Here is a 24692-nt window from a genome sequence, read left to right as displayed (position 1 = left end):
AAACAAAACAACACAAGAATACACCATTCGAATGGCACAAAGCCACTAAACATGTCCAACAACCACTAAAACAACACATTCACTGACCTGCAACTGCCAAAAACAAACAGAGGCCAAATACACCACCACTCCTTATAACCAACCCACCCAAGATTCAAACACAGCCACACCCACCAATGGACCAATAAAAAGGGCCCACACACACAAACCATGAGCCTTTGCAACAGACTCACTGCTGCCAGACACCACAGAACCACACTACAAGCTACACCACACCTTACACTTGCACACCTTCACACAACCACCCTCACAAACACCCCCTCATCACATTCACACACACACACACACAACCATCCACACACCCCCCAACATCCACACACCCCCCCCCCACCATCCCCACCCACACCCCTCACCATGCCCACCACCAAGAATCCAAAGTTCAGTAACCGAGAATTGGAGGTCCTTGTTGATCAAATCCTCAGAGTCGAGCCACAGATCTTTGGAACATTGGTCAGAAGCACCAGCCTGGCAGCAAAAACTGCCATGTGGCAGACCATCGTCGATGCTGTGAATGCTGTTTTGGATACCAGACGGACCAAGCAGGAATGCCAGAACAGGTGGTACGATCTGCGGAGGAGGGTCCGAGCCAAGAGGCAGGATGAACACGACCAGGCCAACGCCACCGGAGGAGGGCCCTCCCGCAGACCCGTACAGTACCATCCCTGGGAGGAGAGGGTGATGGCCATACTGCCGGTGGAGGCAGTCGAAGGATTAGAAGGACTCCGAGACCCGGGTGAGTACACAAACAACGCACCTCACAAGGGGGGAACGGCATCCACAACCAAAATCACCAACAGGCACGCAACCACCACAAGCCATCGCATGACTCAACCACACTCCATGAGCACGCACATGCCACTGCTGCCACCATGCCCCATGCACCCAGCTGGACAATGTCAAGTCACAGGCCGCAGAAGACAACAACACATGACACGGTAACCCGGATGGCGGGAGGCTGGGCCCAAAAAAGCACATAGTGCAACTCAGAAGCAGACAACAATTCACTCTACCCATATGGCCTAGGTCACAGCCAGACAAACAGTGTGTCCCAACACAGGAATGACTTGCCAGCAAATGGCGGACGCCTTGCATCAACACATGGGGGTGAAGGCACTGTTTTGCACATGACAGCAGCTAATGAACAGCCAACATTGTGAAAGAGTGGCAGCACACACCACCACAGCAGCAGCGCACAGACACAGACACTACACAAAATGGGTGCCTGGAGATCAGAAACAAACTCACATCAACAATCCAAGGGCCACTCAAAGATCTGCTAACAGTGTGTGCCCAGGAAGCTGGGCCGAGGTGACAGAGGGTGACACACGGAGGGAGGGAGAGGGGGACAGAGAGGGAGGGAGACGGACAGAGGGAGGAGGCTGACACGCGGAGGGAGGGAGAGGGGGACTGAGAAGGAGGGAGAGGGGGACAGAGATGGAGGGAGAGGGGGACAGAGATGGAGGGAGAGGGGGACAGAGATGGAGGGAGAGGGGGACAGAGAGGGAGGGAGAGGGGGACAGAGATGGAGGGAGAGGGGGACAGAGATGGAGGGAGAGGGGGACAGAGAGGGAGGGAGACGGACAGAGGGAGGAGGCTGACACACGGAGGGAGGGAGAGGGGGACTGAGAGGGAGGGAGAGGGGGACAGAGATGGAGGGAGAGGGGGACAGAGATGGAGGGAGAGGGGGACAGAGATGGAGGGAGAGGGGGACAGAGAGGGAGGGAGAGGGGGACAGAGATGGAGGGAGAGGGGGACAGAGATGGAGGGAGAGGGGGACAGAGAGGGAGGGAGACGGACAGAGGGAGGAGGCTGACACACGGAGGGAGGGAGAGGGGGACTGAGAGGGAGGGAGAGGGGGACAGAGATGGAGGGAGAGGGGGACAGAGATGGAGGGAGAGGGGGACAGAGAGGGAGGGAGAGGGGGACAGAGATGGAGGGAGAGGGGGACTGAGAGGGAGGGAGAGGGGGACAGAGATGGAGGGAGAGGGGGACAGAGATGGAGGGAGAGGGGGACAGAGAGGGAGGGAGACGGACAGAGGGAGGAGGCTGACACACGGAGGGAGGGAGAGGGGGACTGAGAGGGAGGGAGAGGGGGACAGAGATGGAGGGAGAGGGGGACAGAGATGGAGGGAGAGGGGGACAGAGAGGGAGGGAGACGGACAGAGGGAGGAGGCTGGCACACGGAGGGAGGGAGAGGGGGACACAGAGGGAGGGAGAGGGGGACACAGAGGGAGCGAGACACAGGGAGAGCCAATCAGCCGTGTTGCGTGTGTGAATGTCTGCTCGTCAGCAGGTAGACTGCGTGCATGTAGACAAGGGTGGCCAGTGCCAGAAGCCCCCCTCTTCACCATGGCAAAACACATGGCCATGTCACAACCTGTTCACGAGCACAAGGACAGCTACCTGGATCATATAAGTGTGTGGATCCACTCCATGTGCACATGTACAGTGCATGGCTCGCCACACCTGCCCACTCCACTGCTGACTGCAGTCACACTTGACGCAGCAAGTAAGACTGTGCCACACATAGTTAAAGGGGCCAAAGTGGTGCCCAAGGGACACACCCATGCACAAGTGCACTGTGAGTGGAATGCAAGACCAATCCTAATTCCAAGAGGAAATGTGCCAACTTTGAAAATGATGAAACATGGATGTTGCATGGACAAAAATTAACATTGTCTCTCTCACACACAGGTCAACGTCGTGGTGCACCCCCCAACACTGGGGGGGAACACTCACAGGACCTGGATCTGCAGGAGCCCGATCCCACCGGCAGCGACCACTCTCACCACTCTGCGGACGACCCCGACCAACCTGGCCCCTCTGGTGTCCAACCACCTGCAGCACCTGCGTCAGGTACAACTGTGCCAACCACCACCCCCACTCCTGCCACATCCCAGGAGACACCCAGGATCCCTGCCCCAACACCACAATGCAGCCAGGCTGGCCAGGAGGGACACGGTGTCCCGGGCACCCAGGAGGAGGCAGGCGACAACGCCAATGCCACCCCTCAGGGGTCCCGGAGACCCCATGTGCCCACAAGGGCAGGCCAGGCGCAAGTGGGCAGGGGTGGTGGGAGTGGAGGACGGCGGAGGCGCGAGCCTGACCAGTTGGCTGGGGATCCCGCATTGTCCCATGTCCGTAACATCCTGGACACATACCGGGAGGACACCACGGGCATGGCCCAGGTTGTGTCCACCCTCAATGAGATAAAGGGGAGCCTCGATGAGATAAAGACCCAGCAGGCCCAGCAACATGCCTGTCAACTGCAACACCAACGGAGGATGGAGGACAGACAGGCTGAGCAAGTGACGGCATTCCAGGGGATTCACGCTACACTCCATCGGATGGCCGACACCATGGACGACCCTCCCTGTGCCAGAAGGCGGAGAACATCACCACCCACAGGGAGGGATCAGGAGGAGGAGGAGGAAACATCCGACGGAGCATCCCAGACGTCGTCACAGCCTGCTGCTGAGGTTCCCCGCAGGAGGCCGGGTCGTCCACGGAAAGGACCGTGAGGGTGGCTGCTACATCACCATCTCCCAGGACACCTGGCCTGGCACCTGGCCCACTGGAGCAACAGCATCACAGCATCAAGAGACATTCTCTGCCACATGGCCCTGCTGGTCACTGGCTGACCAATGTTGACAAAGACTGTGGCATGGACTCTGAGGATTTCCAATGGCAAGGACCCCAACTCCCCTACTTAACTTTGGATTCAAACATCCCGGAAAGACCCTTACTTTGCCCCCCCCCCCCCACTAATAAATCACACTATGATGAGTAGATGCCTGCTGGTAGCATTATTAACTAACATGTGTCTTGTAAAGTCTAAACATGCCTGAGTCATCTTTTGTCTTCAACCATCCACACCCTGGGGCCTGAGTCTGGCACAGGACACATGGGTCACAGTGTATTAGGCAAGACAGACATGGAGCACCATACACACCTGTGATGGGCCCAACCAGCTGAGGGGGTTGCCGAACAACCGTGCTGACACACACATTGAGTACAGCAACTGTCATGCGCAGTGGTCAGGGATCCAGTCCAGTGTCCTGGGGGGCACCCAGGCATGTGTAGACAGGTGGCAGAACCATGTCCTGCAAGCCGGAGTCCGGTGGATGCCGAGAATGGGGGCCTGGCCAACGTTGGATGCATGGGGATGGCACATGTCACAATACCAACACAGTCATGGACATCATGCCCAATACACAGTCTCAGCCCACACACACAGCTTGCATCTTGCAACTCGACACATTGACACATAGCCACAATCAGGGAATACCATGCCAGACATGCAGGATGCACCGTGGCAACACACCAGCATTGACTGAGAAGAGGCACCTTGGAGCCATAGGGACACCTTTATTAGACATGTATTCGGGATTGCAGAGGCCACTCGAAGTACACATGAACACATCATGTGGAGTAACATGTGGGTCCAACACTGGCACCCCCCTTCTGCAGCACACATGCGTGTTTGCCATGGAAGTGGCACACAAGCGTCGGCTAACAGCTAAATACCCACAGCTGCACACGGAGAGCCTGCCATACACCATAGATCCGCTGATGTCGAAGTCCCACACCATGTCCAGCCAATGCTAACCGTATGTGGCCGAGGGCAGTGTCACACACATTGATGCCATCATCACAATCCCCTATCCCATCACTGATGCCTGTCAACCAGGCAGACCATCTATTCAGGTGTACACAGCTGCATGTCGTGTCCCATGGGGATGCGACATGGCTGCAGAGGAACAACATATCGACAGGGGCAGTGTGCATACATCGTGAACAACTGCCACACCCAATACACCCCAGATGCATCCCTTACCCCATGGAGACTTCCAAACGTGTCCGTGCCTGTAACGCTGAGTCAGCCCACGATGTCATGTCCATGATGAATAGCAGTGCCACAACAATGCAACCAGCAGACGGCATGTGCAGGTACCTGGGGAAGAGAGACACACAAGAAGTCAGCCACAAAAAGCACAGCCACTTGCATGTGCATTTACTCGACACATGTATGGATGACAACATGCTAGGTCATTATAATGACTGGGGAAATACTACCATCACTGGCACCATCACTCCAGTGACACACCCACACACACCTCTGAGTCACGTGCCATACATGCAGGTGGAGACACACATCACAACTCATGCCACACGGGGACCAATGCGTGCACACTCAGACACTGGTACTCACCACTAAGCAAAGAAGTCGCGTATGAGCCGAGTCCGGATGTCCTCTTGCGGCTCCACATCCTCCACATCACTAGCCCCATTGCCAAGCCCTTCGTCCTCCACGGGTGGATGGTCCTCGTCATGTTGATTCAGGATGAGTGGCACAGCTCTTTCAACTGCCATGTTGTGCAGCATGCAGCAGACCATGAAGATCTTGCAGACCTTTGCCGGGGCATAAGGGGTGCACCGCCGGTCTTGTGGAGGCACCGGAATCGGCTCTTCAGCATGCCAAACGTCCTCTCTATCACTCGCCTTGTCCGGCCATGGGCGGTGTTGTAGCGGAGCTGTGCCGGCGTGATGGGGTTGCGGAGAGGTGTGATCAGCCATGGCATGTTGGGATAGCCAGCGTCCCCTACATGGGAAGCACATGGTCATCGTTAGAAGTGGTGAAGAGGTCGTGCTGGTAGGCGATACAGAATAGAAGACAGACAGACTGTACCCACCTACAACACATGCCCGTTCGTTGCGCAGCTGCATCATCATATCAGGCATCCCGCTACGCCTCATGATGTAGGCATCGTGTGCTGATCCTGGAAAACGAGCACAGACATGTGAAATCACCATGTTGGAGAGACACACCACAAGGGCATTGATGGAGTGGTAGTGCTTCCGATTGCGGTACGCCACCTCCCGTGCGTGTGGTGGTACCAAAGCTACATGTGTCCCATCTATGGACCCAATGACATGGGGCATCCCTCCCAGGGCATAGAATCCACGCTTGACCTCAGTCATCTGTTCAGGGGTTGGGAACTTGATGAAGTCATCCAGGTGAATCAACATGGCCTCCAAGAAATCATGCAGCACACCGCTGAACATGCTCTGGGACATGCTACCAACATGAGCTATGGTATTTTGAAAGGTACCCGTGGCAAGAAAATGTAGGGCAGCCATTACCTTCAGCTGGGGTGTCAGTGCCGTAGGATACCTGTGCAGCGGTTGCAGGTGTGGTGCCAGTCTCGCCGTCAACTCCAGAATCAACGGTTGGGTGAAGCGGTAGAGCCGGATGCTGTCATTCTCCTGCATGGCAGCCAAGTCTGGAATTATTCGGGCAAGAGGCGGCGCTCTGCAGTAATTTGGAAGTGACAAGGAAGAGTGAGTGCACCACGACAACAACTCATGTCTACTGAGCACATGTTAATCTGGCAATACACACATGCTACATAGGGAGTCAGGTATGTGCTACATGGCCAGCACACGTATGGATGCAAGGTGGCACTCCTTCCAAGACCCAGCTACACACGGAGATTGAGAACCTCCCCATGCCACGCCATGGGAATAGCTGTGTCCCAGTGCAAGTGAACAGCCAGACGCAAGACAGGAGTGACATACACCCACACATCAGCAGAAGTAGGATGCCGATTGCATAGACTGGTAGCGGAACACTGGAGCCACAGGTCACATGACATTACACTAGGACAGCCCACACACCTTGCCATGAAGGTGCACATGTCATGACTCACCACACATTCCTTGTGAGGATGCAGACATGGCCTTGTCACGCTACTCCGTGTCCCATGCATACATGTGCACCTCACATCCGATACCACATGTGGCATGGTGTGCGGAACAGTGTGCAATGACAATCTACACACAGACACATGTTGGTTGCTGCTACGGCTGCAGCTTATGAGGGTGCTACAACATCAACCTGATGTAAATCCCCCACACATAAATGACATAGTCACATTGTGCACTGTGGGTAGTGACAAGTCAGGTGTCATAACCCCTGTACCGGGCATCATGGGACACTTCCGTGTGTTGGTGTCCGTGCCATGCCAGTGACGCTTACCCCAAGTGTGCAGTACGACATGCACACATGTCAAAGGAGTCAAGGGCATGGCTGGCACACATTGCACCGTCACACAGTACACCTATACACATCTCATCATACATCTGGTGCCTTCTCCACTCAGGAGTCATGCTCCACATCACAGCCTGTCACACCTGTGCCCCACACATGTAGTAATGCACAGACGATGCCTTGATGTCCATTCCTGGACAAGTATGTCCATCCATGGACAAGTATGTCGATCCATGGACAAGTATGTCCGCCCTATTCCTACCTGTGTGTCGTCTATCACCACTGTGATGTGTAAAAACCGCCGTACTGCTGCTAAGAGGGCCTGTGTACGTTCCCAAATCACTGTGGGAGTGCTGCCGTATGTGTACCCATCGTGATGGCGAGCGTACAGGCATGTGTACGGTCCGTACCACTACGAGTACGCATACGCGTGCAGTCCCATAGTGATAGTGAGCGTAGATGCGTGTGTACGGTCCGTACCACTACGAGTACGCATACGCGTGCAGACCCATAGTGATAGTGAGCGTAGATGCGTGTGTACGGTCCGTACCACTACGAGTACGCATACGCGTGCAGACCCATAGTGATAGTGAGCGTAGATGCGTGTGTACGGTCCGTACCACTACGAGTACGCATACGCGTGCAGACCCATAGTGATAGTGAGCGTAGATGCGTGTGTACGGTCCGTACCACTACGAGTACGCATACGCGTGCAGACCCATAGTGATAGTGAGCGTAGATGCATGTGTACGGTCCGTACCACTACGAGTACGCATACGCGTGCAGACCCATAGTGATAGTGAGCGTAGATGCGTGTGTACGGCCCTATCACAATGTGTGTCCTCGCGTATGCGTACTCGTAGTGGTACGGGCCGTACACACGCATCTACGCTCACTATCACTATGGGTCTGCACGCGTATGCGTACTCGTAGTGATAGTGAGCGTACATGCGTGTGTACGGGCCGTACCACTACGAATACGCATACGCGAGGACACCCATACTGATAGTGAACGTAGGCATGCGTGTACGGGCCGTTGCAACGCATTTGGGGTGCCCTAGGGCCCCGAAACGCACCGTACCTGTGTGTGATGCTCCAAATTACATAGGGGACAAGTATTAAGGCCTACATGCATGCTGGTTGTCATGGAGACCAAGTTCAAATTTCGAAATTGTTCTGGAAGGTGCACAGCAGAAGTCAGTTGGAATTCTTCTACATTGTTGCAATGTGTTTGTGGGTCTGACATCATGCAGGAGAATGAAACCGATAGAGAACCCACAGACTGCTAGGTTTGAAGGGATTGGTGGAAACATAGGATGCAAATGTGAGTGACCAATCACTCTGTACTCCTGTGCATGAGACAGGGCAGAACGGCAGATATAAGGCAGCCAGGTCCCATGAGGGAGTACTTGCCTGCACATCTTTGCATTCGTCGACCCAGCTGCTGCTTCTGATTCCCTGGAACCATGGCAAGGGCTGTGGAGAGGACACAGCCATTCACCCTGGAGGAGAACATGGCTCTGCTGGATGTGATCCTCCCACAGTACTCCATGCTGTATGGGCGACCAGGGTATCAGGTGAGTGCATAGGCCACTGGCACAGACTGTCCCTATGTTGTGACTGTGACTTCTGGCATTGTGTCCTGGTGTGACACACATGCCATGTATGGTAGGGGGGGTCCCAGGGGGGGGATGCCTGATGTCTCCCAGCAGTGCCCTGAGACAGGAGGGGTGGGTGTGGAGTCCTCCCAGCAGTGCCCTGAGACAGGAGGGGTGTGTGCAGAGTCCTCCCAGCAGTGCCCTGAGACAGGAGGGGTGGGTGCCTATCACTCCCAGCAGTGCCCTGAGACAGGAGGGGTGGGTGTGGAGTCCTCCCAGCAGTGCCCTGAGACAGGAGGGGTGTGTGCCTATCACTCCCAGCAGTGCCCTGAGACAGGAGGGGTGGGTGCCTATCACTCCCAGCAGTGCCCTGAGACAGGAGGGGTGTGTGCCTATCACTCCCAGCAGTGCCCTGAGACAGGAGGGGTGGGTGTGGAGTCCTCCCAGCAGTGCCCTGAGACAGGAGGGGTGGGTGTGGAGTCCTCCCAGCAGTGCCCTGAGACAGGAGGGGTGTGTGCCTATCACTCCCAGCAGTGCCCTGAGCCAGGAGGGGTGGGTGTGGAGTCCTCCCAGCAGTGCCCTGAGACAGGAGGGGTGTGTGCAGAGTCCTCCCAGCAGTGCCCTGAGACAGGAGGGGTGGGTGTGGAGTCCTCCCAGCAGTGCCCTGAGACAGGAGAGGTGTGTGCCTATCACTCCCAGCAGTGCCCTGAGCCAGGAGGGGTGGGTGTGGAGTCCTCCCAGCAGTGCCCTGAGACAGGAGGGGTGTGTGCAGAGTCCTCCCAGCAGTGCCCTGAGACAGGAGGGGTGGGTGCCTATCACTCCCAGCAGTGCCCTGAGACAGGAGGGGTGGGTGTGGAGTCCTCCCAGCAGTGCCCTGAGACAGGAGGGGTGTGTGCCTATCACTCCCAGCAGTGCCCTGAGACAGGAGGGGTGGGTGCCTATCACTCCCAGCAGTGCCCTGAGACAGGAGGGGTGTGTGCCTATCACTCCCAGCAGTGCCCTGAGACAGGAGGGGTGGGTGTGGAGTCCTCCCAGCAGTGCCCTGAGACAGGAGGGGTGGGTGTGGAGTCCTCCCAGCAGTGCCCTGAGACAGGAGGGGTGGGTGTGGAGTCCTCCCAGCAGTGCCCTGAGACAGGAGGGGTGGGTGTGATGCACAGTGTGAGCCTTGATCACTGATTGTGACATTGCCATCATTCCACCTGTGTACCCACTATGGCACGTACAGCTTTTTCCCTCACCAGGGGATGATGTCCCTATGACAAAGGTGCAATGCGTTGGCTGCATGACATGCCTTGTTGTAACCAGCTAATTTGTTCTCATATGTCTCTCTGTGACATGTGGCTGGTGTATTGATGTGGTGTCACTTGTTCTTCCTCACAGGTAGGCGCCACTGCCAAGGAGCAGATCTGGCTGACCGCCGTCAGTGCCGTGAGGGGTGTGGATGGTCGGAGGCGGAGCCTGCCCCAGGTGAGGAAACGCTGGCAGGATATCCGGTGCTGGACGCGGAGGATTGCACGGCTCCTGCTGGGGGACTCACCTGAGAGCCACAAGAACCGCGGCCGCTGCCGTCTGAGCCACCTCCACAGGCGTGTGCTGCCGGTGGTCTTTCCAGACCTGGAGAGGCGCTTACAGGCGATGCAGCAGCCGGAAGGGGGTAGGTACATGTGCGTTTGTTGTGTGTCACCGGCATTTGTAAGGGCACGGTAGCATTAATTCACTGGCAGGGTTTAAAGGTGCTGTGCAGATCCTGTTTGCCCCAGTATAGCGCTGCGCCCCTGCCACCCTTCCCCTCCTTGCAATGTGTTCCCTGGTCTGTGTGTGGTCACTCCTTCACAAGGTAATGTAGGCTGGTGCTTTGTCCACGAGAACAATGCCTGTAGCATCATGTGTGGGGGTGGTGTGTAACAGCTTTTTGGACCTTGGCTGTGCCCTGTCAAGTTCACTGCATGTGGGTTCCATGTCAGTTGGCACTGATGCTGACTCCAGACATGGGAGTTGGTCTCTCATGTGTCATGCCTTACAGCGCGCATGTCCTATGTAGTGGCCTGTGACATGATGTGCATGAGTGTGCGATACGCATAGTGCAGGGATGGTGGCGTGTGTTGCAGTCATTACCATTCAGTAGCATGTAGTTGCGTGCCCACTACTGTCCCCTGGAGCACCTTTTCCTCAGTGGTGTGTGTCATCATAAACGTGAACACTCTCAGTGTCTACAGCGTAGGTTGTGCTCTGTGCCATTGTCCCCTGGCACCATGTATATAGACGTGCTATTTTGTACAGGTGTCCACTGTGCAGCCTGACCTGATTGTCCTTCTTCATACTCACAGTTGCCAGTGCGTGTGTGTCTTGTTATACTCATCTGAGGATGGGCACTGGTACCTCATTATTTGTACAGGTGCACCTTGGCTGTTTGGCGTCCAATCTTGCATTTTGCCTGCCCCTGTGTTTATCACCCAGACTATGAGATGTTGGTGCCACCTGTGTCTCAACAATTTGCCTCGTGTAGGGGTTGGTTGGGGCGGGCAATGCCTATATGTAAAATCCTGATTTCTACTTGCTGGGTCTGGGCAGTGTGTGATGTTTGTCTGGACACACACGCAAGGTGCAGTGACCGAGTCATGTTGGGCATGTTTCCAGCATTACCTATGCAGCATGTGTCTCAAGTTCGTGGATATGGTCCCTGGTCATCGGTATTTTCACCGACGCTGTGTGGTGCAGATGCAGTGCTGGATTTTCCCCAGGGCCTGGGTGCTATGTCAGACTACGTTTCCTGTCTTGAGCTATTGTCTCATGCTCTCCATGGTGTTTCAGTGGCATGGTGGCTCAACCAACTGTGTGTTTCATGCCCTACATCAGTACCTTGTTTAGTAGATGTTAGGGATCTTCCTTTTCAGGCTATGCAATGTTACCTATGTAGATTGGACTCATGTGACTGATGTGTACAGCTGTCTGATTAATTTCTGTCTCTCCACCCTGCCCACAGCATCGTCGGGGGACACAGAGGGAGACATGGACACAGGCAAGGCGGAGGAACCGAGCACCAGTGCCAGCCGTGACATCGGGGCTGGCACATCGAGTGGGACAGAGGTGGAGGATAGTGCGGCCGAGGACCTGTCGACTGGCACGTCAGAATACGAAGCTGACAGGTCCGAGGAGGAGGTCTCCGAGTGGGCGGTGGCTGCACCAGCAGCTGACAGCGGAACAACACCTCGCACCGCCCCCTCAGTTCCCATCAGCCGCCTCCCACTTGCTCGTGTCCCTTCCCAGCGTGCCCGGTCACAGCATGTCTCCTTCCTGCCAGGCACCGCACCCCCTGCCCCTGTCTCCACTGCTGCCGCCAATGCAGAGTCTGTGGACATCCAGCGGCAACTGCAGGTTGGTCAGGCTGCGATCCTTAATATCCTCCATGCCCACGGCAAAACCCTCACCAACATCGAGGCTTTCTTGGAGGGCATTCATTCATCGCAGGCTGACCAACGCAACTTGCTGAGGTCCATAGACTCCACACTGACTGCAGCAGTGGGTCTCCTGCAGCGCGACCTCCCCCACCTACCCCTGCCCCATCCACACTTCCCACTCCCATGCCTGTCCCACCTACACCCAGACGTCGGCATGCACCCACATCAACAGACACAGGCACCACACCAGCAGGGAAGGTCCACCGCACTCCTCCTGACACGCACACACAGGGTGAGGTAGGCACACCCACTGGGTCGGGGGGCAAACGTGTGACACGCAGCCATAGTGGGAGTCCGCATTCCACCCAGTCCACTCCCTCCAAATCCCCTCGCCTCAGCTCTCCTGGCCACATCTCCCCCAAGGACTCCTTCATGGCCGCTCTGTCCCTGAGCCCCACAGTGACACCACCACGCAAGCGGTCAAGGAAGTCCTCGGTCAGGGTGGTTGAGTCTCCCCCCCTGTCTCCACCCTCCCCCGGTGGCGCTGCGACCCATCCCTCTGACCCCCACCCCTCCTTGGGGCCTGAGGTCCCTTCGGGTGCAGGGGACTCCCTGGAGGACCTTGCAAAGGTGTGTAGTGCCATCCTGGCCTCCGCCTTTGGCACTGACCCACCCCCTGTGGTGGAGTCCTCCATCCCTGCACCCACAACGCCGCCCCTTTGCCCTGATGTCCCTGCGGTGCCTGGTGCTTCCCCCCCCCCTGATGCCCTCACCAGTGTGGAAGACGATGCCATTTGACTGTGCAGGCAAGGTAGGGGACACACATCCCACTGTGTCCCCCATCCAGCTGGGAATCATTGACTGCCCTATGGGCTTTGTGAATATTGAACTGCCTGCGATCCACGGACATTGTGCTCATGCTGAATAAAGCTTAATTTTGTTTTCATTATCACACTACTGCTATGCTGGTATTGGTGTTGGTGGGGCTGCTACATGGTTTTGGGTGGTGTTTAAGGGTTTGGGTGTGTGGGATATGTAGTAGTGTGCTGCTCATTGGGGGGACCCTGGGATCTGTGTGCCATCACAAGGTGTTGGCTAACTTTCTTTGTTCATGTAAGCAGTTACTGCATGGTGCACTTGTCCCAGGGTGTATTCCTTCCTCTGTGTACCCAGCTTTCTTCCCTGTAGGGTGTTCCCAATGTTTAGCGCAGAGCTGTGTCTACATGAGCTGTGTGTGTGACGGAGCCCTTCTACTTTGGCCATGCATGCAGGGCCATGTCTCCACCTGCAACAATCGTGGCATCCTTGGTGATCACTGTACTTGTGTGTGGAGTCTGTTGACATGAGTTCATGGGGACATGTTCCCTTGTAGGCAGTATGCATGTGGATAATTCTGGCCTCACACACATGTGTTACACCCCTCCTGTCTCAGGGCACTGCTGGGTGGACTCTGCACACACACCTCCTATTTCAGGATATGTACGCTTGGAACATACACGGTGGGGGTACGCTCCATGCATTGGAGGTGAGGGTTCGAGTCGTACTTACACTGTTGGGGTGTGGGGTATGCTCCTTGCATACGCGGGTGAGGGTACGGGTCGTACTTACACTGTTGGGGTGGGGGGTACGCTCCTTGCATATGCGGGTGAGGGTACGGGTCGTACTTACACTGTTGGGGTGGGGGGTACGCTCCTTGCATATGCGGGTGAGGGTACGGGTGGTACTTACACTGTTGGGGTGGGGGGTAGGCTCCTTGCATACGCGGGTGAGGGTACGGGTCGTACTTACACTGTTGGGGTGGGGGGTACGCTCCTTGCATACGTGGGTGAGGGTACGGGTCGTACTTACACTGTTGGGGTGGGGGTACGGTCCGTGAGTCCGCGGGTGAGGGTTCGAGTCGTACTTACACTGTTGGCATGGGGGGTACGCTCCATGCATACGCGGGTGGGGGTACGGGTCGTACTTACACTGTTGGCATGGGGGGTACGCTCCATGCATACGCGGGTGGGGGTACGGGTCGTACTTACACTGTTGGGGTGGGGGTACGCTCCTTGCATACGCGGGTGAGGGTACGGGTCGTATTTACACTGTTGGGGTGGGGGGTACGCTCCTTGCATACGCGGGTGGGGGTACGGGTCATACTTACACTGTTGGGGTGTGGGGTACGCTCCTTGCATACACGGGTGAGGGTACGGATCGTACTTACACTGTTGGGGTGTGGGGTACGCTCCTTGCATACGCGGGTGAGGGTACGGGTCGTACTTACACTGTTGGGGTGTGGGGTACGCTCCTTGCATACGCGGGTGGGGGTACGGGTCGTACTTACACTGTTGGCATGGGGGGTACGCTCCATGCATACGCGGGTGGGGGTACGGGTCGTACTTACACTGTTGGGGTGGGGGTACGCTCCTTGCATACGCGGGTGAGGGTACGGGTCGTACTTACACTGTTGGGGTGGGGGGTACGCTCCTTGCATACGCGGGTGGGGGTACGGGTCGTACTTACACTGTTGGGGTGTGGGGTACGCTCCTTGCATACGCGGGTGAGGGTACGGATCGTACTTACACTGTTGGGGTGTGGGGTACGCTCCTTGCATACGCGGGTGAGGGTACGGATCGTACTTACACTGTTGGGGTGGGGGTACGCTCCATGCATACGCGGGTGGGGGTACGGGTCGTACTTACACTGTTGGCATGGGGGTACGCTCCATGCATACGCGGGTGGGGGTACGGGTCGTACTTACACTGTTGGGGTGGGGGGTACGCTCCTTGCATACGCGGGTGAGGGTACGGGTCGTACTTACACTGTTGGGGTGGGGGGTACGCTCCTTGCATACACGGGTGGGGGTACGGATCGTACTTACACTGTTGGGGTGGGGGGTACGCTCCTTGCATACGCGGGTGAGGGTACGGGTCGTACTTACACTGTTGGGGTGGGGGTACGCTCCATGCATACGCGGGTGGGGGTACGGGTCGTACTTTCACTGTTGGGGTGGGGGGTACGCTCCTTGCATACGGGGTGGGGGTAGGGTCCGTACATATCCGTCCCCACGCTATGTGATGCTTGTGCGGCCCGTACCCAGGCCTTTGCCACGTGGGTACGATCCGTCCCGCCATTGTTGGGGTGACGTGTGTGTGGGCGTGGTACGACTCGTACCCACGCTCTTCAGGTGTGGGTACGGGACGTACCTGTCTGGTTGTGTTGCCGGTTCGCGTGGTGACGGACTTCCGTTGTGGCGGTCGCTGGCTTATCAGGACACGCCCCCACCCCCTCGTGGTGACCAGGGCATGGGAGTCAGGTATGTCCAGGCCATGTGTGGTGTGTGACTTATGTGGTTGTTTTGTGGCCTGCCCTGGTCCTGCCACCCCCACCCCACCCCACTTTCCCCCCTCCCTTAGTTATTCTGACCTTCTGCGGCGTCTGCGTCGTAACCTGTAGAGGAGGTGGACTGCTATGAGGGCAGGGATGACTCGTAGGTTCGGGTCCATGTCTGTCCGTCGCGTACTGGTACTCCTTGATCGCGTCGTCCTGTCGCGTACGGGTCCTCCTTGATCGCGTCGTCCTGTCGCGTATGGGTCCTCCTTGGTCGCGTCGTCCTGTGTGTCCGTCGCGTACTGGTCCTCCTTGTTCGCGTCGTCCTGTCTGTCCGTCGCGTACTGGTGGTCCTTGTTCGCGTCGTCCTGATTTCCCGGCAGTTTTTGGGTGCCGGAAAATATTCACCGTGCGGGATGACGTCGGTGCGAATCGTAATTCCTGGGTCGTGAATGGCTGGCTGCGAGCATCCCGACGTCAGGTCGGCGCTTTCCCGGATGGCATTGGTAGGGTTTTTTTGTTCGGTCGGGCTTTTTTACGAATCGTACGGTGATGGTGTACCCGTGCGAATCGTAATTCCTTGTTTGTATAAATTGACGACCGGGTACGCGTCGGACGGAGATTATGCTCCGTCCGACGGTTCGTACCCGGTTTTTACCGGATCGTGATCGGCACCTCAGTCTATAATCACGTTTGGTTCGGCAACCTGGGTTGTATGAGAGGCTACTTGGGACTGAGGACCTACGCAAGCACTTGTCTTCCTAAACATGTCCTTTTTTGGCTGGGGTCCTCAGGCTCAAGGCGTCTTTAGAACTAGTTACAACATCAGCAGGAGTTGGAGCCAATAAGTCCTCGCACTCAGACAATGAGTCATCAATGCGATCCAGGAGACCGCCCCCCTCTGGTGAGCACTGTGTCTTCCTGGATTTCTTGGCTACTTATCATACTCCACCACCCCGTTACCCCCTCGGTTACTTTTCTTTTCCCCATGAGAACTTCGGCGGGTACCACAGGAGTATTATCAGGTACAAAGTACTGACAGTAGGAGCACAAGAGAGAAGACAAAGCTTTCAAGAGACACGGCCAGTAGAAGCAGTTAAAGGAATTGCAAAGTAGTCTACAATAAACTTAATGATTTCATACAGTACCTTGATTGGGCCCTCAAGACGCAAGTGTTGGGCCTCTTCTGTGCTATGACAGGCGCGGACGGTTCAGCCTTGGCCCGAGCTTCACCCGGGCGCAGCCCACACACAGCGGGACCTCTCGAGTGTTTTTATGCGCCTCTGGGCGCCTTCAATGCGGTCAAAGCAAGGGAGCCTGGGGGATGAAGTTCGTGCTACAGCTGGCAGCAAAATTCAATGTGTTGATGCTGTACAAATCATCACCCAAATCAAAGATGAAATAGTGAAGAAGAAAAATATAATTCTATGGCTCACTGATCTTGCATGAATGCACATTCATAGCCATTGTAAAGCCTTACCACCGGAAATATCAAAAACGTGGTGTTTAATTCTATCAAGGCATTATCCTTGTCACTTGGAATACCTCACCACATGTCTATACGCATTTAATTCAAATCCCTCTAACCACCTTCACAAGTATTTCAAACATGTGCATTTACTTCTATCTCCAGCGCCTTTGAATGGCATGTGCTAGCCTCAAAGATAAGCTTACTATGTTGCGTGCATAAAGCAGTCACAACAATATTGTCTATGGATGCTAGACCACAACATTAAAATGAGAACATAGTTTCTGTAGAATTTGGGATGGTTTGCATTCAGATGCCTCATTTCAAGCATGATTAGGACTGTATGTCTGAGGGTTGGGTGAATTAACTTCTACCAGCTCCTGTTTCCTTGAATACTTCCACTCATAGTCCAAGACTAAACACACTCACAGACCCCTCATCCTTACAGCCTCTTCTACACTTTTATGTGCCCTCTTCTCCTGCCCACTTTGTCTAACTCATCACATTTCCTCTTACATTTTCTACAGTGCCAATCCTCACATAAAAGTCTTCCAACACTTGTGGTACCCATTTCAATCCATTTAGCCTTCAAAACTTTAAACCCGTTGTCATGGCATCTACTGTCCTACTCTTTTTTACCACACCTAAATCATGCCTCTTTTGTGTGTGCTTTAGTCTTAAAAGTATTTAAAAAAACATTTTCACTTCTCCCCCGCATCTTTTTTGATAGACCATTACAACTAATACTTTACCTGTCTGTTGTTTAACTTTTCAAGTAGCCTTTGAATGAGAAGTCAATATTTGAATTCATAATTGGTATAATTTTGCAAGGGATATCAGCTGAGATGTGAAATCATTGTGTTTTATTTAGGAGAGCCATGCTTGAATTTTTTGTTTTGTGCTGGTGGTAAACAGGAGGAACTCTGTGTTGGTTGCACACAACTTCAGACAGGCACTAGACATCTAGAGATTATGGCACGTCTTCAGTCCCTAAACATTATAAGCAGTGGATATTTTCAGGCACATGTGTCAATATTTATTCCCTTTCCATGTGCTTCTTGATTTCTCTGGGCCAATCAATCTATTTGATTACCCCACCATAGTATCAAACCTTTCTAAACCCGTAGTGCACTGGACCGATTCCCTGTTGGAGGTTCTCTGTCACAAATGTGAGGAATATCCCATCTGCAGTATAACAAGTGCTACATAATATAATGCACTTTTAATGCAGCAAACAGATATCCATCACATTTGTGACTGAGTAACCTGCCTGCCAAACTCTAAATCAGGCCTAGAGTTTTTAGAGCAGAGAGGACTTGGACCAAGAGACAAAGATGAGACAGGCCAGGCAAATTCGCTTTGCCTACTTTTGCTGAAGGCTAATTGGAGGCGTATTCAGGTTTCACTTGCTGAGAGCTTATCACCCTTCCTCCCAGCCCAGTTCAGAATAGCAGACTATGCTATTATATTGGACACTCATTTCATTGCTCCAAACTGGTATGAATCATCTTTGAAACTTGAATTAGGGTTTGTTTGTGCTGAGTTAGCTTAATCAGCTAATGATATGAGGGTGGTACTGATACAAAATTAACCCATCAAATGTTGGTGTAATTATTTGCTGTTCACATTATTTATATATGTTGCAGCTATTATACTGTATGTTTTTATTATAGTTACAAATCATATTTTGATGCACTATGATAGGATTTTACTTTTAAATACATATTAAAAATGTATCCATTGTTTCCTAGTGTTCTTGAGTAAGCATTTCAGCTGACACTCTTCCTAATCAGTTCACTGACAGAATATCGACATCAAAAATATAAATGAAAAAAATATTGAGGTAAAAATATAGAATGCAAAAATATAGAATCCCTATACTTAAACAGGTAAGTACAAAGATATCGGAAAAAATATTGATGTCAAAAATCTAGTTGTACAAAATATGGATTTTTATATATATAAAATAAAATAATAATTATTAAGTATATTAAATAATAAAATTGATCAAAAATTAGATTTAAGAAACATTTTAACAAATATAACAAATACACTTAATTAAAAAAGTTAAACACAAATACGTATTAATTTATATAGATATATTTTCTGTAAAACAATTAAACAACTATTCATTTTAATTTATTTTATAATTTTAAAATTATATAAAATTTACAAATAAATAAATATGGATAGCAGAGGGTAACAATTACTATTCCCACTCCAGTGAGTGCAACAGTAGAGAAAGTGTTGGATAGCGGAGTGAAAAAATTTACTATTCCCACTCCAGTCAGTGCAGCAATAGGGAAAGTGTTGGATAGCGGAGGTGTAAAAATTACTATTCCCACTCCAGTGAGCATAACAGTAGGGAAAGTGTTGAATAGCAGAGGAATAAAATTTACTATTCCCTCTTCAGTCAGTGCAACTGTAGGGAAAATGTTGGATAGCGGAGGGGTAAAAATTACTATTCCCACTCCAATAAGTGTAACAGTAGGGGAAGTGTTGGATTGTGAAGGGGCCACAATTAATATTGCCAATCCAGTCAGTTCAAAATATTTTTTTTTTATTAAGAACAAACAAAAATTAAAAAACTAAATAAATAAAAAAATATATAAATATGTAAAAAATGTAAATAGAAATATATTTAGTAGAAACATTAAAAAATAAAAGTCATATTATAATGTTAAAGGCATATGACAAATACCTACGAATATTATATTAAATAAACAAAAAAAATGATTTTCTAGCAAATAAATATTTTTAATTAGAAAATATTTAGAAACAAAAACAATAATTAGTACATACATTTAGTTTTTGTATTCTCTACCCTATAACACCACACAATTCACAACCCACATCTATATTTAAAAAACATGTACTTGCATTATTAATATAAATAATTACCAATTAAAGAAATATTATTAATTAAAAAACTAATTAAAACTCATAAAAATCTATTGACTTCCCACACTTTATCTCTATAATCCCCAAAACCCACAGCTAAAATTAAACTGTAAAAAAATTAAGTACACAGTTAAAAATTATTTTCAATTAAAACATTAATAGTATTTAACAACTAATTATAAAGTAAGTAAAATGTATTTACTCCCCAATCTTTACCCCTATAAAAGTAAAACCCACACACAAAAAATAGACAATTACCCTAATTAAATATCAATTAATTCATTAGGATTATTGATCAACTAATTATTAATTCATTAAACATAAATTACTTCCTACCCTTTACCCCATTAACCCCACAACCCTCACCTAAAACTAATTGCACACTTACCATAACTAATTGTCAATTAATTGATTAATATTATTTAACAACTAATTATTAATTATAATTAATTAAAAACAAATTACTTCCCACCCTTTACCCCTATAAACCCCACAACCCGCACCTAAAATTATTTACACAATTACCATAATTAATTGTAAATTAATTACTTTTTAATTAATGTTAATTAACAACAAATTATTAATTAATAAAAAATTAATTACTTCTCACCCTTTACACCTATAAACCCTACAACTCGCACCTAAAATTTACTGAAAATACCTAAAAACACAATTAACCTTATAAAATCTCAATTAGATAAATATTAATAAATGAATAATGTTCACTAATTTATTATAATTTAATTACTTCCCACCCGATTCCCCTATAAACCTGCAAACCACTACGGAATTAAAAAACACAAAAGGTAATTAAAATAAAATTAAGAACTAATAATAATTTGGCACATATATTAAAGAAACATAAACAATACTTAGACAAAAAATACATCACATACATTTAAACTATATACTAAAATACATAACACTAATTAATAAAAAGATATTTTAAACAACTATAATTTTGCAAATGATGTTCATAACTTCTACACTTTTAAAACCGATATTGCTTACCTTCAAATCGATATTCTTGACAACAATATTCTTGCACTCGATATTTCCATTACACAATATTTTTACTCCATATCATGGTTGGTCGAATTTCTTTTCCCTTTATAGTCGGTCTCATTACCTTCCCAATCAGATAATGCTCAGTGGGTTGCAGGGAAGTTGCAGTCCAACTAGCTTTCTGTCTTGTGTTGCCACATTGACAAAGTTCTTAGGGGCTCATTACGATGGTGGGCGGCCCTGAGTCTGCCCGCCATCGTCGAGTTGTTTGGGACTGCCCGCCAGACATGCGGCGGTCCCACCACTGCAATTAGGATGCGCCCGCCATACCGGCTGGCGCATCCAGGGCATTTAACATTGTGGATGGTGCTGCTGTCTGCAGCACCGTGTGCAATGTCAAAATGCCATGCTGTGCATTTCCCTGCACTACGTGGCAGGCACCATGTGGTGCCTGCCTAGCAGTGCAGGGAAATGCAGGGGGGTTCCATGGGTACCCCCCAGTGCAGCGACACCTCCCCAAAGCAGAGGGAGCCCTCAATGGGCCCCCGAACCCAGCCTCCGCCAGCCTTTCCATTGCGGTTTCTCCAGAAAATGGAAAATGGATCACTACCTTTTACACTAATAGAAGTATTCCTAGTAGCATCATGGTTCACTCAGCTTACACAAATTTCATGATTACTACTTTTGTTGTATTTTTGAATAACAGTCTTTGCAGTGAATTGTCATCTTAACCACCTTCTAATCAGCTGATGTGTTTTGCCCAGAAACAATAGTTTATGACTGAGTTTTTGGCAGGCCAGAATTGATGTCTTTTCTTTTTATGGGACCCTATTCACAATTATAAATTTGCATATGTAGATTACTTCACATGTATGTGGATCTAAACCTACCCAGAAGTGTAAATATCAACATGGATGAAATTATCCTTTCCATGTTAAAATGTTAATGTTAAAAATGTTTAATAAAGCGCTCGTTCACCGATTGGCTTCAAGGCGCTGGATCTAGGAGGTGCTAGTGCTGAATCAGTAACAGTTATTCATAGGCCTGGGTGTACAGCCAGGTTTCGAGACATTTCCTGAATTTCAGTAAGTCTGAACTAGACCTGCTTTCCAAGGGGATGGAATTCCACAATCTAGGCGCTAACGTTGCAAACCTACTTCCCCCTTGTCGCTTCAGTTTAAAGGTAGGGACTGCCAGAAGTTGGAGGTGAGCCGAGTGAAGGTTACGTGAGGGGGATTACCGTGCAGTCAGACTGTCTATAAATCCAGGATCCTTATCTTGCAGGGACTTAAACACCAGACAACCAAGCTTGAAGGCGTAACGTTGAGGAATGGGAAGCCAATGCAGCTTCCTGAGAAGGGGAGAGGCATGATGCCACCTAGGTTGATGATAAATCAGTCTGGCTGCTTGGTTCTGAACCATCTGTAACCGTTTTGTGAGCCCAAGTGGTAGGCCAAAGTAGATTGCATTGGAGTAATCAAGGTGGGATAGAACCATGGCTATCACAACCTGTGTCAGAGCCGCTTGGTTAAACAGACTGCTTATTTTTCTAATCCTACACAGCTGGAAAAATCAGGAAGAGATCACTGAGCCTACATGCGTTTTCAGCGATAGGTCGATAAAAATTGTAGCACCAAGGTGCCGATTACGATCCGGTAAAAACCGGGTACGAACCGTCGGTCGGAGCGTTTTCCCCGTCCGACTCGCACCCGGTCGTAAAACTTTACAAACATGGAATTACGATTCGCACGGAAACACCATTTCCGTACGAATCGTAAAAAACACCGACCGACGAAAATATACATACGAATGTGATCCGGGAATGCTGCGACGTGACGTCGGTACGCTTTCAGGCAGCGTTTCACGACCCAGGAATTACGATTCGAACCGACAGCAGTCCGGACGGCAATATTTTCACGGCACCCAAAAAGTGCCGGAAAAGCGAAGTACGGCGCGAATCGACCAGAGTAGGTGGCCCGGTACGCACCGTACCCCCCCCAGCCCCCGTACGTACGCGCCGACCCCCCCCAGCCCCCGTACGTACGCGCCGACCCCCCCAGCCCCCGTACGTACGCGCCGACCCCCCCCAGCCCCCGTACATACGCGCCGAACCCCCCTGTATGTACACCCGTGTACGTGTCGAACCCCCCCGTGTACGTTCGAGTCGAACCCCCCGTGTACGTTCGAGTCGAACCCCCCCGTGTACGTTCGAGTCGTACCCCCACCCGTGTATGTACGGTGCGTACCCCCCGTGTACGTTCGAGTCGTACCCCCACCCGTGTATGTACGGTGCGTACCCCCCGTGTACGTTCGAGTCGAACCCCCCCCGTGTACGTTCGAGTCGTACCCCCACCCGTGTATGTACGGTGCGTACCCCCCGTGTACGTTCGAGTCGAACCCCCCCATGTACGTTCGAGTCGAACCCCCCGTGTACGTTCGAGTCGTACCCCCACCCGTGTATGTACGGTGCGTACCCCCCGTGTACGTTCGAGTCGTACCCCCACCCGTGTATGTACGGTGCGTACCCCCGTGTACGTTCGAGTCGAACCCCCCCGTGTACGTTCGAGTCGTACCCCCACCCGTGTATGTACGGTGCGTACCCCCCGTGTACGTTCGAGTCGAACCCCCCCGTGTACGTTCGAGTCGTACCCCCACCCGTGTATGTACGGTGCGTACCCCCCGTGTACGTTCGAGTCGAACCCCCCGTGTACGTTCGAGTCGAACCCCCCGTGTACGTTCGAGTCGTACCCCCACCCGTGTATGTACGGTGCGTACCCCCGTGTACGTTCGAGTCGTACCCCCACCCGTGTATGTACGGTGCATACCCCCGTGTACGTTCGATTCGAACCCCCCCGTGTACGTTCGAGTCGTACCCCCACCCGTGTATGTACGGTGCGTACCCCCAGCGCTACGCGCTGGGGGTACGCACCGTACATACACGGGTGGGGGTACGACTCGAACGTACACGGGGGGGTTCGACTCGAACGTACACGGGGGGGTTCGACTCGAACGTACATGGGGGGGTTCGACTCGAACGTACACGGGGGGGTTCGACTCGAACGTACACGGGGGGGTTCGACTCGAACGTACATGGGGGGGTTCGACTCGAACGTACACGGGGGGGTTCGACACGAACGTACACGGGGGGGTTCGACTCGAACGTACACGGGGGGGTTTGACACGAACGTACACGGGGGGGTTCGACTCGAACGTACACGGGGGGGTTCGACACGAACGTACACGGGGGGGTTCGACACGTACACGGGTGTACATACAGGGGGGTTCGGCGCGTACGTACGGGGGCTGGGGGGGGCGGCGCGTACGTACGGGGGCTGGGGGGGTCGGCACGTACGTACGGGGGCTGGGGGGGGGCGGCGCGTACGTACGGGGGCGGGGGAGGGTCAGCCCGTATGCGGGCACGTCTCCATGGTTGCTATGGGAGTTCGGTGCGGACGGTGTTTTTTCCATCTGGTTGTAACCTCGGACGCACGGGATGGATCGTGATTCCTCGGTCGGACTTCACCTTTCACATTTGTACGATAAATCGTACGAGGACATGTCGGACACATTTTCCGACCCGAGGACGTGTGGGGAATGATTCCGAATGCGGTTCGTATGGACGTTTTACCATGCGAATCGTGATTGCCAGTTCGTACGGCACTTGTACGATTCGTACGGTAAAAAGACCGGATACGAGTCGCACGGGGAAATTTTTTACCGGATCGTAATCGGCACCCAAGGCTCTTGGCTGATGCAGAGTGGATAGGAGAGGGTCCTAATTTGATTGTCCAATAGTGTGGACCCCAAGAATTCTGGCTCCCACCTGTCAGGACTACTTCAGTCTTCCATGGATTTAATTTTAGATGATTACAATCCATCCAGTGAGAGATAAACCGCAT

Source organism: Triturus cristatus, chromosome 10, assembly GCF_964204655.1.
Source record: "Triturus cristatus chromosome 10, aTriCri1.1, whole genome shotgun sequence".
NCBI classification, from domain to species: domain Eukaryota; kingdom Metazoa; phylum Chordata; class Amphibia; order Caudata; family Salamandridae; genus Triturus; species Triturus cristatus.
The sequence above is the reverse complement of the archived record's forward strand: the minus strand, read 5'-3'. Positions refer to the sequence as shown.